The sequence below is a fragment of the Mya arenaria genome, chromosome 17 (genome assembly GCF_026914265.1).
Source record: "Mya arenaria isolate MELC-2E11 chromosome 17, ASM2691426v1".
Classification (NCBI taxonomy): domain Eukaryota; kingdom Metazoa; phylum Mollusca; class Bivalvia; order Myida; family Myidae; genus Mya; species Mya arenaria.
Genome location: NC_069138.1, coordinates 42,642,616 through 42,654,978, shown reverse-complemented (window position 1 = coordinate 42,654,978; position 12,363 = coordinate 42,642,616). Strand labels below are relative to the sequence as shown.

The following is a 12,363-nucleotide window of genomic DNA, read 5'->3' as shown; positions in this document are numbered from 1 at the left end:
AAGAATGTCTGCCCGATGATCTCAAAAAAACATCATGATAATTTACAAACGCTGGTGAAACTGTCAAAATCAGATAACACTTACAAACAATACAATTGTTATTTTAAATCGTTTAGCCAGTGGTGCAAAAAATATTAATTTAAACCGCTTCCAGCTTCCGATTATCATGTTGCACTTTTTCTTTCATCCATGAAAGATTCTTCACCGTCAGCGTCAAAAGTGAACGCCATTACTTATAGTAGTATCAGGGTTTTCTGACCCTTGTAACACAAATCTAGTAAGTTTTACCAAAAATGGTCTGTTGCGAGATTCTGGCAGGCCGATTCAGCAAAAATCTGAAATTTCTAAAGAAGATTTGCTTAAACTTATTGCTTATTTCGGAAATACAACCGATATATTGGATTTAAGATTCATTTGCATGTGTTTAGTAAGTTTTGCAGGTTTTTTGAGATTTAATGAGCTTTCACATATTAAAAGGTCTGATCTTAAGATTTTTTCTGATTGTGCAGAAATTTTCTTCTAGTAAAACAGATCAGTGCAAAGCTGGCGAAAAGGTGATCATTTCTAGAACAGAAAAATGTTCTTGTCCAGTTTCTTTCCTTGAGAAATTTCTGTTTGAAGCTGAAATTAATGATAAATCATGTGATTACATTTTTTGTAATATCAGATATTCTCGTAAATTGAATAAGCATATCCTTTGCCCGGAAAAACCTATTTCTTACAACAGAGCCAGGGAAATTTTGATAACAAATCTAAAAGCTGTCGGTATTGATAGTAAACAATATGGTTTACATTCGTTTCGTTCGGGTGGGGCCACAGCAGCGGTTGCAAATGGTGTATCAGAGAGATTGCTTAAAAAGCATGGACGTTGGAAGTCCGACAGTGCTAAGGACAGATATGTTAGAGATGGCGTGAGACCACAGTTATTTTTACTATATGTTTCATATAGACACTAACCTGGCTTTTGACTTTATACACACCCCAATTGAAAAACAAGGACATGGCATCTCTAGAACAATTCAAGACACAAAATATAATCACAAGAAAACACCATGTTGACCATTGACCCGACTGTCAAAATTGAGTTCAAATACATAACCCTTCCGCCAGGGAGTCAATCGGCTACAAACAACTAATTTTCAGACTTCCACAAGCTATGATTTTTCCAATATTTACATTGAAAACTATCAATTTCTGCAATAGAGTGTCAAATTCAGTCAAGTTCTCTGCAAAAAGAACATTTTTTGCTTCTTTTTCATTCAATTTTAATAAAATATTGATACTTGAACACAAGCACTCTTTGTTTCTGTATTCACATCCGGATCTTGGTCAACGGGGGGCAGATAACTGTGGTCTTGAGCCTATTTAAGCAACATTTTTTCAGAAACAGACTTCAAAACTCCTATAGTTCAGCTTCAGGCTATATGCAACACATACTGAAAGTTTGGCAATGATATATCAAACACTAAATGAATGAGACAAGTATTAGCACCTGTGGTATTTTCATAAAAAGCAGAAACAGCCATTTCCCTCAAATGTTAAGCCGCAAACCTTTGAAGAGCCATTATTTCCTTATGCATTGGAATAATTTGACCAAGTAAAGTTTTCCTTGTAGCTTTTAATGGTGTCTATAGAACAGCACCACAAAACTGGCCTGCCTACTCTTTTAAGATTTTTTCTAAGCAAAATAAGGTTTTTCCACTTCATCGGCTTAGTGTTTTATATAAAAAATGACATAGAGCCCAACTGAAATGCCTCAACTTGTCAAAATTTTGCTTTTCTGGTCCACTTATATACAAAGGTAACAGAACTGTTCAGTTTAACACAAGAAATTTAGTGACAATGTGTTAATAGACAGTCTAAACAACACTATATGCCAAATTGTTGGCTTCCGGGACAAATGGCGCAACAAAGGAAATGGCAAAACACACACCAAAACTTAAAGATTCATGACAACTGCTAGTGTTTTCATGTATGAGGTGGCTACATGATGTAGAAAATGCAGAGATAGCATTATTATGCCCATTTTTAAAAAAAAATTACTTTAAGAATCTGTTTTGAAGGCTAGATTTGGCATTAAATTCAGAGTACAGCACTTCACTATTGTCTATAAGATGCTTATTTACACCTGATTTGCTATAAATCTCACTCATTGGAATCATTTACACACAAACAAGCACTACAGAGTTGACTAACATCTTCATTCTTCTGAAATATTGGATTCAGAGCTGCATCTCCTGGATTCAGATTGCAGGACTACCGCCAGGGGAAAAGGCCGCAGCTAACTGGAGCTTATTGGCACATCATGATCTGCAAGCAAGACACAAAAGCAATGTTTTACACAAATAAAACTATCTGCCACTACTGTTAAAGTTTGAAAAAGGCCTGTAAACACTCATTTGAGGCATACACAACCTTTAATATAGTCATAAATGTGATAAATATGCAGAAAAGTTCATGAATTCAAAGATTTTCAGGACAAATTTAATAGAATATATAGTCTTTTGGACATTTTGCAATCAGTTTTTAACAACTCAAAGGTAAACCTCATCTTATTGAGTACCCAGATGCATTTTGCAAGCATTCAAACCAGACATGCTTAGAATTTCTTCTTACTTGGAGATGGTATTCCTTTCTTGAAAATCCTTGCCGAGAGCCGGTATGGAAAACCACAGAGACCACAGTTTTACCAGCACTGGTTCTTGTCCTTGAAAATTCCTCTGTGGCTACAGCAACCAGGCTGGCTATTAAAATAAGCAATAAATTAGGGTTTTTAAAACATTTGTACTGTATTAAGGTTGTGTTTTTTAATGCATTAAGGGAAAAGGCTCTATTCTTTATGAAAGCTGCTCACTTTTTATTTATTTTGCCTTGAGAAATGTCAAGTTTTTCAATGAATAAATTGAATAAATGAATGAATTAATGAATATATATGAATGATTGATAGAATGAATTAATGAATTAATGAAAGGTGGCATTATTTCTTTAAAATTGGGATCTCACTGTGTTGCTGTGATTGTTAAAGTATATGTTTTCTTGTCCATAAGCTGAAAATCATATGCACACTAAATAAAACATCATTCTGCATCCTATGTGCAGTAAGTTTTGTTTAATTGCTTATAGAATTTGCAATTATTGTAATGTTTGCTTAAAAGAGCAAACAAAATGTGTGAATAGATGCACAATACAGACCAAAGACTGATACAAGTCAGCAGTTTCATTAGAAAATAATATTATTATCAAAGCCACATCAGAAATGATTGACAACATGAAAGAAATTCATTTAGGAATGGAACAAACAGTCTCAATGGGCTTTTATGACCAAACTGTCTCACTTTGTACTTCAGTTTGGATACCATTTTTTAATATATTATCTTGAAGTACTTACAAATTACAGCATGTTGGCAAACACCAAGTACAGCTTGGCCTCTGGTGGGCAGCTTGGTGGGGGGGGGGGGGGGGGTCTTCAACAGACAGTTCCTCCTGGGTCTGCTTCCTATGTTAAAAAAATCCCTCCATTTATACTTTGGAATTGAAAGTGAGGCTTTCATTCATTAGTTACCATCATTTGGAACTATTTCCAAACATTAAATTGAAAGTGAAAGTAGTTTTTTTTAAAAATGTCAAAAATATATAAGAAAATTATATATTATTAATTTATATTATGTAATATAAGATTTTCACATTTCATACTCAAACACCAATATTCTATGGCTAAGCACTGTCAACTGGCCAAATTTCAACCAGATAGCTGTATAAATTAAGAATTTATAACAATTTAAAATAGGCCACCCCCTCCAAAAGCTTCCTCTATATCAGGCGTGAGACCACAGTTATTTTTACTATATGTTTCATATAGACACTAACCTGGCTTTTGACTTTATACACACCCCAATTGAAAAACAAGGACATGGCATCTCTAGAACAATTCAAGACACAAAATATAATCACAAGAAAACACCATGTTGACCATTGACCCGACTGTCAAAATTGAGTTCAAATACATAACCCTTCCGCCAGGGAGTCAATCGGCTACAAACAACTAATTTTCAGACTTCCACAAGCTATGATTTTTCCAATATTTACATTGAAAACTATCAATTTCTGCAATAGAGTGTCAAATTCAGTCAAGTTCTCTGCAAAAAGAACATTTTTTGCTTCTTTTTCATTCAATTTTAATAAAATATTGATACTTGAACACAAGCACTCTTTGTTTCTGTATTCACATCCGGATCTTGGTCAACGGGGGGCAGATAACTGTGGTCTTGAGCCTATTTAAGCAACATTTTTTCAGAAACAGACTTCAAAACTCCTATAGTTCAGCTTCAGGCTATATGCAACACATACTGAAAGTTTGGCAATGATATATCAAACACTAAATGAATGAGACAAGTATTAGCACCTGTGGTATTTTCATAAAAAGCAGAAACAGCCATTTCCCTCAAATGTTAAGCCGCAAACCTTTGAAGAGCCATTATTTCCTTATGCATTGGAATAATTTGACCAAGTAAAGTTTTCCTTGTAGCTTTTAATGGTGTCTATAGAACAGCACCACAAAACTGGCCTGCCTACTCTTTTAAGATTTTTTCTAAGCAAAATAAGGTTTTTCCACTTCATCGGCTTAGTGTTTTATATAAAAAATGACATAGAGCCCAACTGAAATGCCTCAACTTGTCAAAATTTTGCTTTTCTGGTCCACTTATATACAAAGGTAACAGAACTGTTCAGTTTAACACAAGAAATTTAGTGACAATGTGTTAATAGACAGTCTAAACAACACTATATGCCAAATTGTTGGCTTCCGGGACAAATGGCGCAACAAAGGAAATGGCAAAACACACACCAAAACTTAAAGATTCATGACAACTGCTAGTGTTTTCATGTATGAGGTGGCTACATGATGTAGAAAATGCAGAGATAGCATTATTATGCCCATTTTTAAAAAAAAATTACTTTAAGAATCTGTTTTGAAGGCTAGATTTGGCATTAAATTCAGAGTACAGCACTTCACTATTGTCTATAAGATGCTTATTTACACCTGATTTGCTATAAATCTCACTCATTGGAATCATTTACACACAAACAAGCACTACAGAGTTGACTAACATCTTCATTCTTCTGAAATATTGGATTCAGAGCTGCATCTCCTGGATTCAGATTGCAGGACTACCGCCAGGGGAAAAGGCCGCAGCTAACTGGAGCTTATTGGCACATCATGATCTGCAAGCAAGACACAAAAGCAATGTTTTACACAAATAAAACTATCTGCCACTACTGTTAAAGTTTGAAAAAGGCCTGTAAACACTCATTTGAGGCATACACAACCTTTAATATAGTCATAAATGTGATAAATATGCAGAAAAGTTCATGAATTCAAAGATTTTCAGGACAAATTTAATAGAATATATAGTCTTTTGGACATTTTGCAATCAGTTTTTAACAACTCAAAGGTAAACCTCATCTTATTGAGTACCCAGATGCATTTTGCAAGCATTCAAACCAGACATGCTTAGAATTTCTTCTTACTTGGAGATGGTATTCCTTTCTTGAAAATCCTTGCCGAGAGCCGGTATGGAAAACCACAGAGACCACAGTTTTACCAGCACTGGTTCTTGTCCTTGAAAATTCCTCTGTGGCTACAGCAACCAGGCTGGCTATTAAAATAAGCAATAAATTAGGGTTTTTAAAACATTTGTACTGTATTAAGGTTGTGTTTTTTAATGCATTAAGGGAAAAGGCTCTATTCTTTATGAAAGCTGCTCACTTTTTATTTATTTTGCCTTGAGAAATGTCAAGTTTTTCAATGAATAAATTGAATAAATGAATGAATTAATGAATATATATGAATGATTGATAGAATGAATTAATGAATTAATGAAAGGTGGCATTATTTCTTTAAAATTGGGATCTCACTGTGTTGCTGTGATTGTTAAAGTATATGTTTTCTTGTCCATAAGCTGAAAATCATATGCACACTAAATAAAACATCATTCTGCATCCTATGTGCAGTAAGTTTTGTTTAATTGCTTATAGAATTTGCAATTATTGTAATGTTTGCTTAAAAGAGCAAACAAAATGTGTGAATAGATGCACAATACAGACCAAAGACTGATACAAGTCAGCAGTTTCATTAGAAAATAATATTATTATCAAAGCCACATCAGAAATGATTGACAACATGAAAGAAATTCATTTAGGAATGGAACAAACAGTCTCAATGGGCTTTTATGACCAAACTGTCTCACTTTGTACTTCAGTTTGGATACCATTTTTTAATATATTATCTTGAAGTACTTACAAATTACAGCATGTTGGCAAACACCAAGTACAGCTTGGCCTCTGGTGGGCAGCTTGGTGGGGGGGGGGGGGGTCTTCAACAGACAGTTCCTCCTGGGTCTGCTTCCTATGTTAAAAAAATCCCTCCATTTATACTTTGGAATTGAAAGTGAGGCTTTCATTCATTAGTTACCATCATTTGGAACTATTTCCAAACATTAAATTGAAAGTGAAAGTAGTTTTTTTTAAAAATGTCAAAAATATATAAGAAAATTATATATTATTAATTTATATTATGTAATATAAGATTTTCACATTTCATACTCAAACACCAATATTCTATGGCTAAGCACTGTCAACTGGCCAAATTTCAACCAGATAGCTGTATAAATTAAGAATTTATAACAATTTAAAATAGGCCACCCCCTCCAAAAGCTTCCTCTATATCAGGCGTGAGACCACAGTTATTTTTACTATATGTTTCATATAGACACTAACCTGGCTTTTGACTTTATACACACCCCAATTGAAAAACAAGGACATGGCATCTCTAGAACAATTCAAGACACAAAATATAATCACAAGAAAACACCATGTTGACCATTGACCCGACTGTCAAAATTGAGTTCAAATACATAACCCTTCCGCCAGGGAGTCAATCGGCTACAAACAACTAATTTTCAGACTTCCACAAGCTATGATTTTTCCAATATTTACATTGAAAACTATCAATTTCTGCAATAGAGTGTCAAATTCAGTCAAGTTCTCTGCAAAAAGAACATTTTTTGCTTCTTTTTCATTCAATTTTAATAAAATATTGATACTTGAACACAAGCACTCTTTGTTTCTGTATTCACATCCGGATCTTGGTCAACGGGGGGCAGATAACTGTGGTCTTGAGCCTATTTAAGCAACATTTTTTCAGAAACAGACTTCAAAACTCCTATAGTTCAGCTTCAGGCTATATGCAACACATACTGAAAGTTTGGCAATGATATATCAAACACTAAATGAATGAGACAAGTATTAGCACCTGTGGTATTTTCATAAAAAGCAGAAACAGCCATTTCCCTCAAATGTTAAGCCGCAAACCTTTGAAGAGCCATTATTTCCTTATGCATTGGAATAATTTGACCAAGTAAAGTTTTCCTTGTAGCTTTTAATGGTGTCTATAGAACAGCACCACAAAACTGGCCTGCCTACTCTTTTAAGATTTTTTCTAAGCAAAATAAGGTTTTTCCACTTCATCGGCTTAGTGTTTTATATAAAAAATGACATAGAGCCCAACTGAAATGCCTCAACTTGTCAAAATTTTGCTTTTCTGGTCCACTTATATACAAAGGTAACAGAACTGTTCAGTTTAACACAAGAAATTTAGTGACAATGTGTTAATAGACAGTCTAAACAACACTATATGCCAAATTGTTGGCTTCCGGGACAAATGGCGCAACAAAGGAAATGGCAAAACACACACCAAAACTTAAAGATTCATGACAACTGCTAGTGTTTTCATGTATGAGGTGGCTACATGATGTAGAAAATGCAGAGATAGCATTATTATGCCCATTTTTAAAAAAAAATTACTTTAAGAATCTGTTTTGAAGGCTAGATTTGGCATTAAATTCAGAGTACAGCACTTCACTATTGTCTATAAGATGCTTATTTACACCTGATTTGCTATAAATCTCACTCATTGGAATCATTTACACACAAACAAGCACTACAGAGTTGACTAACATCTTCATTCTTCTGAAATATTGGATTCAGAGCTGCATCTCCTGGATTCAGATTGCAGGACTACCGCCAGGGGAAAAGGCCGCAGCTAACTGGAGCTTATTGGCACATCATGATCTGCAAGCAAGACACAAAAGCAATGTTTTACACAAATAAAACTATCTGCCACTACTGTTAAAGTTTGAAAAAGGCCTGTAAACACTCATTTGAGGCATACACAACCTTTAATATAGTCATAAATGTGATAAATATGCAGAAAAGTTCATGAATTCAAAGATTTTCAGGACAAATTTAATAGAATATATAGTCTTTTGGACATTTTGCAATCAGTTTTTAACAACTCAAAGGTAAACCTCATCTTATTGAGTACCCAGATGCATTTTGCAAGCATTCAAACCAGACATGCTTAGAATTTCTTCTTACTTGGAGATGGTATTCCTTTCTTGAAAATCCTTGCCGAGAGCCGGTATGGAAAACCACAGAGACCACAGTTTTACCAGCACTGGTTCTTGTCCTTGAAAATTCCTCTGTGGCTACAGCAACCAGGCTGGCTATTAAAATAAGCAATAAATTAGGGTTTTTAAAACATTTGTACTGTATTAAGGTTGTGTTTTTTAATGCATTAAGGGAAAAGGCTCTATTCTTTATGAAAGCTGCTCACTTTTTATTTATTTTGCCTTGAGAAATGTCAAGTTTTTCAATGAATAAATTGAATAAATGAATGAATTAATGAATATATATGAATGATTGATAGAATGAATTAATGAATTAATGAAAGGTGGCATTATTTCTTTAAAATTGGGATCTCACTGTGTTGCTGTGATTGTTAAAGTATATGTTTTCTTGTCCATAAGCTGAAAATCATATGCACACTAAATAAAACATCATTCTGCATCCTATGTGCAGTAAGTTTTGTTTAATTGCTTATAGAATTTGCAATTATTGTAATGTTTGCTTAAAAGAGCAAACAAAATGTGTGAATAGATGCACAATACAGACCAAAGACTGATACAAGTCAGCAGTTTCATTAGAAAATAATATTATTATCAAAGCCACATCAGAAATGATTGACAACATGAAAGAAATTCATTTAGGAATGGAACAAACAGTCTCAATGGGCTTTTATGACCAAACTGTCTCACTTTGTACTTCAGTTTGGATACCATTTTTTAATATATTATCTTGAAGTACTTACAAATTACAGCATGTTGGCAAACACCAAGTACAGCTTGGCCTCTGGTGGGCAGCTTGGTGGGGGGGGGGGGGTCTTCAACAGACAGTTCCTCCTGGGTCTGCTTCCTATGTTAAAAAAATCCCTCCATTTATACTTTGGAATTGAAAGTGAGGCTTTCATTCATTAGTTACCATCATTTGGAACTATTTCCAAACATTAAATTGAAAGTGAAAGTAGTTTTTTTTAAAAATGTCAAAAATATATAAGAAAATTATATATTATTAATTTATATTATGTAATATAAGATTTTCACATTTCATACTCAAACACCAATATTCTATGGCTAAGCACTGTCAACTGGCCAAATTTCAACCAGATAGCTGTATAAATTAAGAATTTATAACAATTTAAAATAGGCCACCCCCTCCAAAAGCTTCCTCTATATCAGGCGTGAGACCACAGTTATTTTTACTATATGTTTCATATAGACACTAACCTGGCTTTTGACTTTATACACACCCCAATTGAAAAACAAGGACATGGCATCTCTAGAACAATTCAAGACACAAAATATAATCACAAGAAAACACCATGTTGACCATTGACCCGACTGTCAAAATTGAGTTCAAATACATAACCCTTCCGCCAGGGAGTCAATCGGCTACAAACAACTAATTTTCAGACTTCCACAAGCTATGATTTTTCCAATATTTACATTGAAAACTATCAATTTCTGCAATAGAGTGTCAAATTCAGTCAAGTTCTCTGCAAAAAGAACATTTTTTGCTTCTTTTTCATTCAATTTTAATAAAATATTGATACTTGAACACAAGCACTCTTTGTTTCTGTATTCACATCCGGATCTTGGTCAACGGGGGGCAGATAACTGTGGTCTTGAGCCTATTTAAGCAACATTTTTTCAGAAACAGACTTCAAAACTCCTATAGTTCAGCTTCAGGCTATATGCAACACATACTGAAAGTTTGGCAATGATATATCAAACACTAAATGAATGAGACAAGTATTAGCACCTGTGGTATTTTCATAAAAAGCAGAAACAGCCATTTCCCTCAAATGTTAAGCCGCAAACCTTTGAAGAGCCATTATTTCCTTATGCATTGGAATAATTTGACCAAGTAAAGTTTTCCTTGTAGCTTTTAATGGTGTCTATAGAACAGCACCACAAAACTGGCCTGCCTACTCTTTTAAGATTTTTTCTAAGCAAAATAAGGTTTTTCCACTTCATCGGCTTAGTGTTTTATATAAAAAATGACATAGAGCCCAACTGAAATGCCTCAACTTGTCAAAATTTTGCTTTTCTGGTCCACTTATATACAAAGGTAACAGAACTGTTCAGTTTAACACAAGAAATTTAGTGACAATGTGTTAATAGACAGTCTAAACAACACTATATGCCAAATTGTTGGCTTCCGGGACAAATGGCGCAACAAAGGAAATGGCAAAACACACACCAAAACTTAAAGATTCATGACAACTGCTAGTGTTTTCATGTATGAGGTGGCTACATGATGTAGAAAATGCAGAGATAGCATTATTATGCCCATTTTTAAAAAAAAATTACTTTAAGAATCTGTTTTGAAGGCTAGATTTGGCATTAAATTCAGAGTACAGCACTTCACTATTGTCTATAAGATGCTTATTTACACCTGATTTGCTATAAATCTCACTCATTGGAATCATTTACACACAAACAAGCACTACAGAGTTGACTAACATCTTCATTCTTCTGAAATATTGGATTCAGAGCTGCATCTCCTGGATTCAGATTGCAGGACTACCGCCAGGGGAAAAGGCCGCAGCTAACTGGAGCTTATTGGCACATCATGATCTGCAAGCAAGACACAAAAGCAATGTTTTACACAAATAAAACTATCTGCCACTACTGTTAAAGTTTGAAAAAGGCCTGTAAACACTCATTTGAGGCATACACAACCTTTAATATAGTCATAAATGTGATAAATATGCAGAAAAGTTCATGAATTCAAAGATTTTCAGGACAAATTTAATAGAATATATAGTCTTTTGGACATTTTGCAATCAGTTTTTAACAACTCAAAGGTAAACCTCATCTTATTGAGTACCCAGATGCATTTTGCAAGCATTCAAACCAGACATGCTTAGAATTTCTTCTTACTTGGAGATGGTATTCCTTTCTTGAAAATCCTTGCCGAGAGCCGGTATGGAAAACCACAGAGACCACAGTTTTACCAGCACTGGTTCTTGTCCTTGAAAATTCCTCTGTGGCTACAGCAACCAGGCTGGCTATTAAAATAAGCAATAAATTAGGGTTTTTAAAACATTTGTACTGTATTAAGGTTGTGTTTTTTAATGCATTAAGGGAAAAGGCTCTATTCTTTATGAAAGCTGCTCACTTTTTATTTATTTTGCCTTGAGAAATGTCAAGTTTTTCAATGAATAAATTGAATAAATGAATGAATTAATGAATATATATGAATGATTGATAGAATGAATTAATGAATTAATGAAAGGTGGCATTATTTCTTTAAAATTGGGATCTCACTGTGTTGCTGTGATTGTTAAAGTATATGTTTTCTTGTCCATAAGCTGAAAATCATATGCACACTAAATAAAACATCATTCTGCATCCTATGTGCAGTAAGTTTTGTTTAATTGCTTATAGAATTTGCAATTATTGTAATGTTTGCTTAAAAGAGCAAACAAAATGTGTGAATAGATGCACAATACAGACCAAAGACTGATACAAGTCAGCAGTTTCATTAGAAAATAATATTATTATCAAAGCCACATCAGAAATGATTGACAACATGAAAGAAATTCATTTAGGAATGGAACAAACAGTCTCAATGGGCTTTTATGACCAAACTGTCTCACTTTGTACTTCAGTTTGGATACCATTTTTTAATATATTATCTTGAAGTACTTACAAATTACAGCATGTTGGCAAACACCAAGTACAGCTTGGCCTCTGGTGGGCAGCTTGGTGGGGGGGGGGGGGGTCTTCAACAGACAGTTCCTCCTGGGTCTGCTTCCTATGTTAAAAAAATCCCTCCATTTATACTTTGGAATTGAAAGTGAGGCTTTCATTCATTAGTTACCATCATTTGGAACTATTTCCAAACATTAAATTGAAAGTGAAAGTAGTTTTTTTTAAAAATGTCAAAAATATATAAGAAAAT

At 34.1% G+C, this 12,363-nt stretch overlaps 2 long non-coding RNA genes across 2 annotated transcripts; both read right to left on the bottom strand.

The window, feature by feature from the left end:
• Nucleotides 1–2,104: 2,104 nt before the first annotated feature.
• On the bottom strand, nt 2,105–6,368 carry LOC128222773 (uncharacterized). The gene is made up of 6 exons (XR_008259223.1): nt 6,299–6,368; nt 5,527–5,654; nt 5,107–5,220; nt 3,389–3,496; nt 2,617–2,744; nt 2,105–2,310 (listed from the first exon to the last, which is right to left on the bottom strand). It is a non-coding gene; the product is annotated as an uncharacterized LOC128222773 (long non-coding RNA).
• Nucleotides 6,359–12,181, bottom strand: LOC128222772 (uncharacterized). The gene is made up of 7 exons (XR_008259222.1): nt 12,112–12,181; nt 11,340–11,467; nt 10,920–11,033; nt 9,206–9,309; nt 8,434–8,561; nt 8,014–8,127; nt 6,359–6,403 (listed from the first exon to the last, which is right to left on the bottom strand). It is a non-coding gene; the product is annotated as an uncharacterized LOC128222772 (long non-coding RNA).
• Between the last annotated feature and the right edge of the window lie 182 nt (nt 12,182–12,363).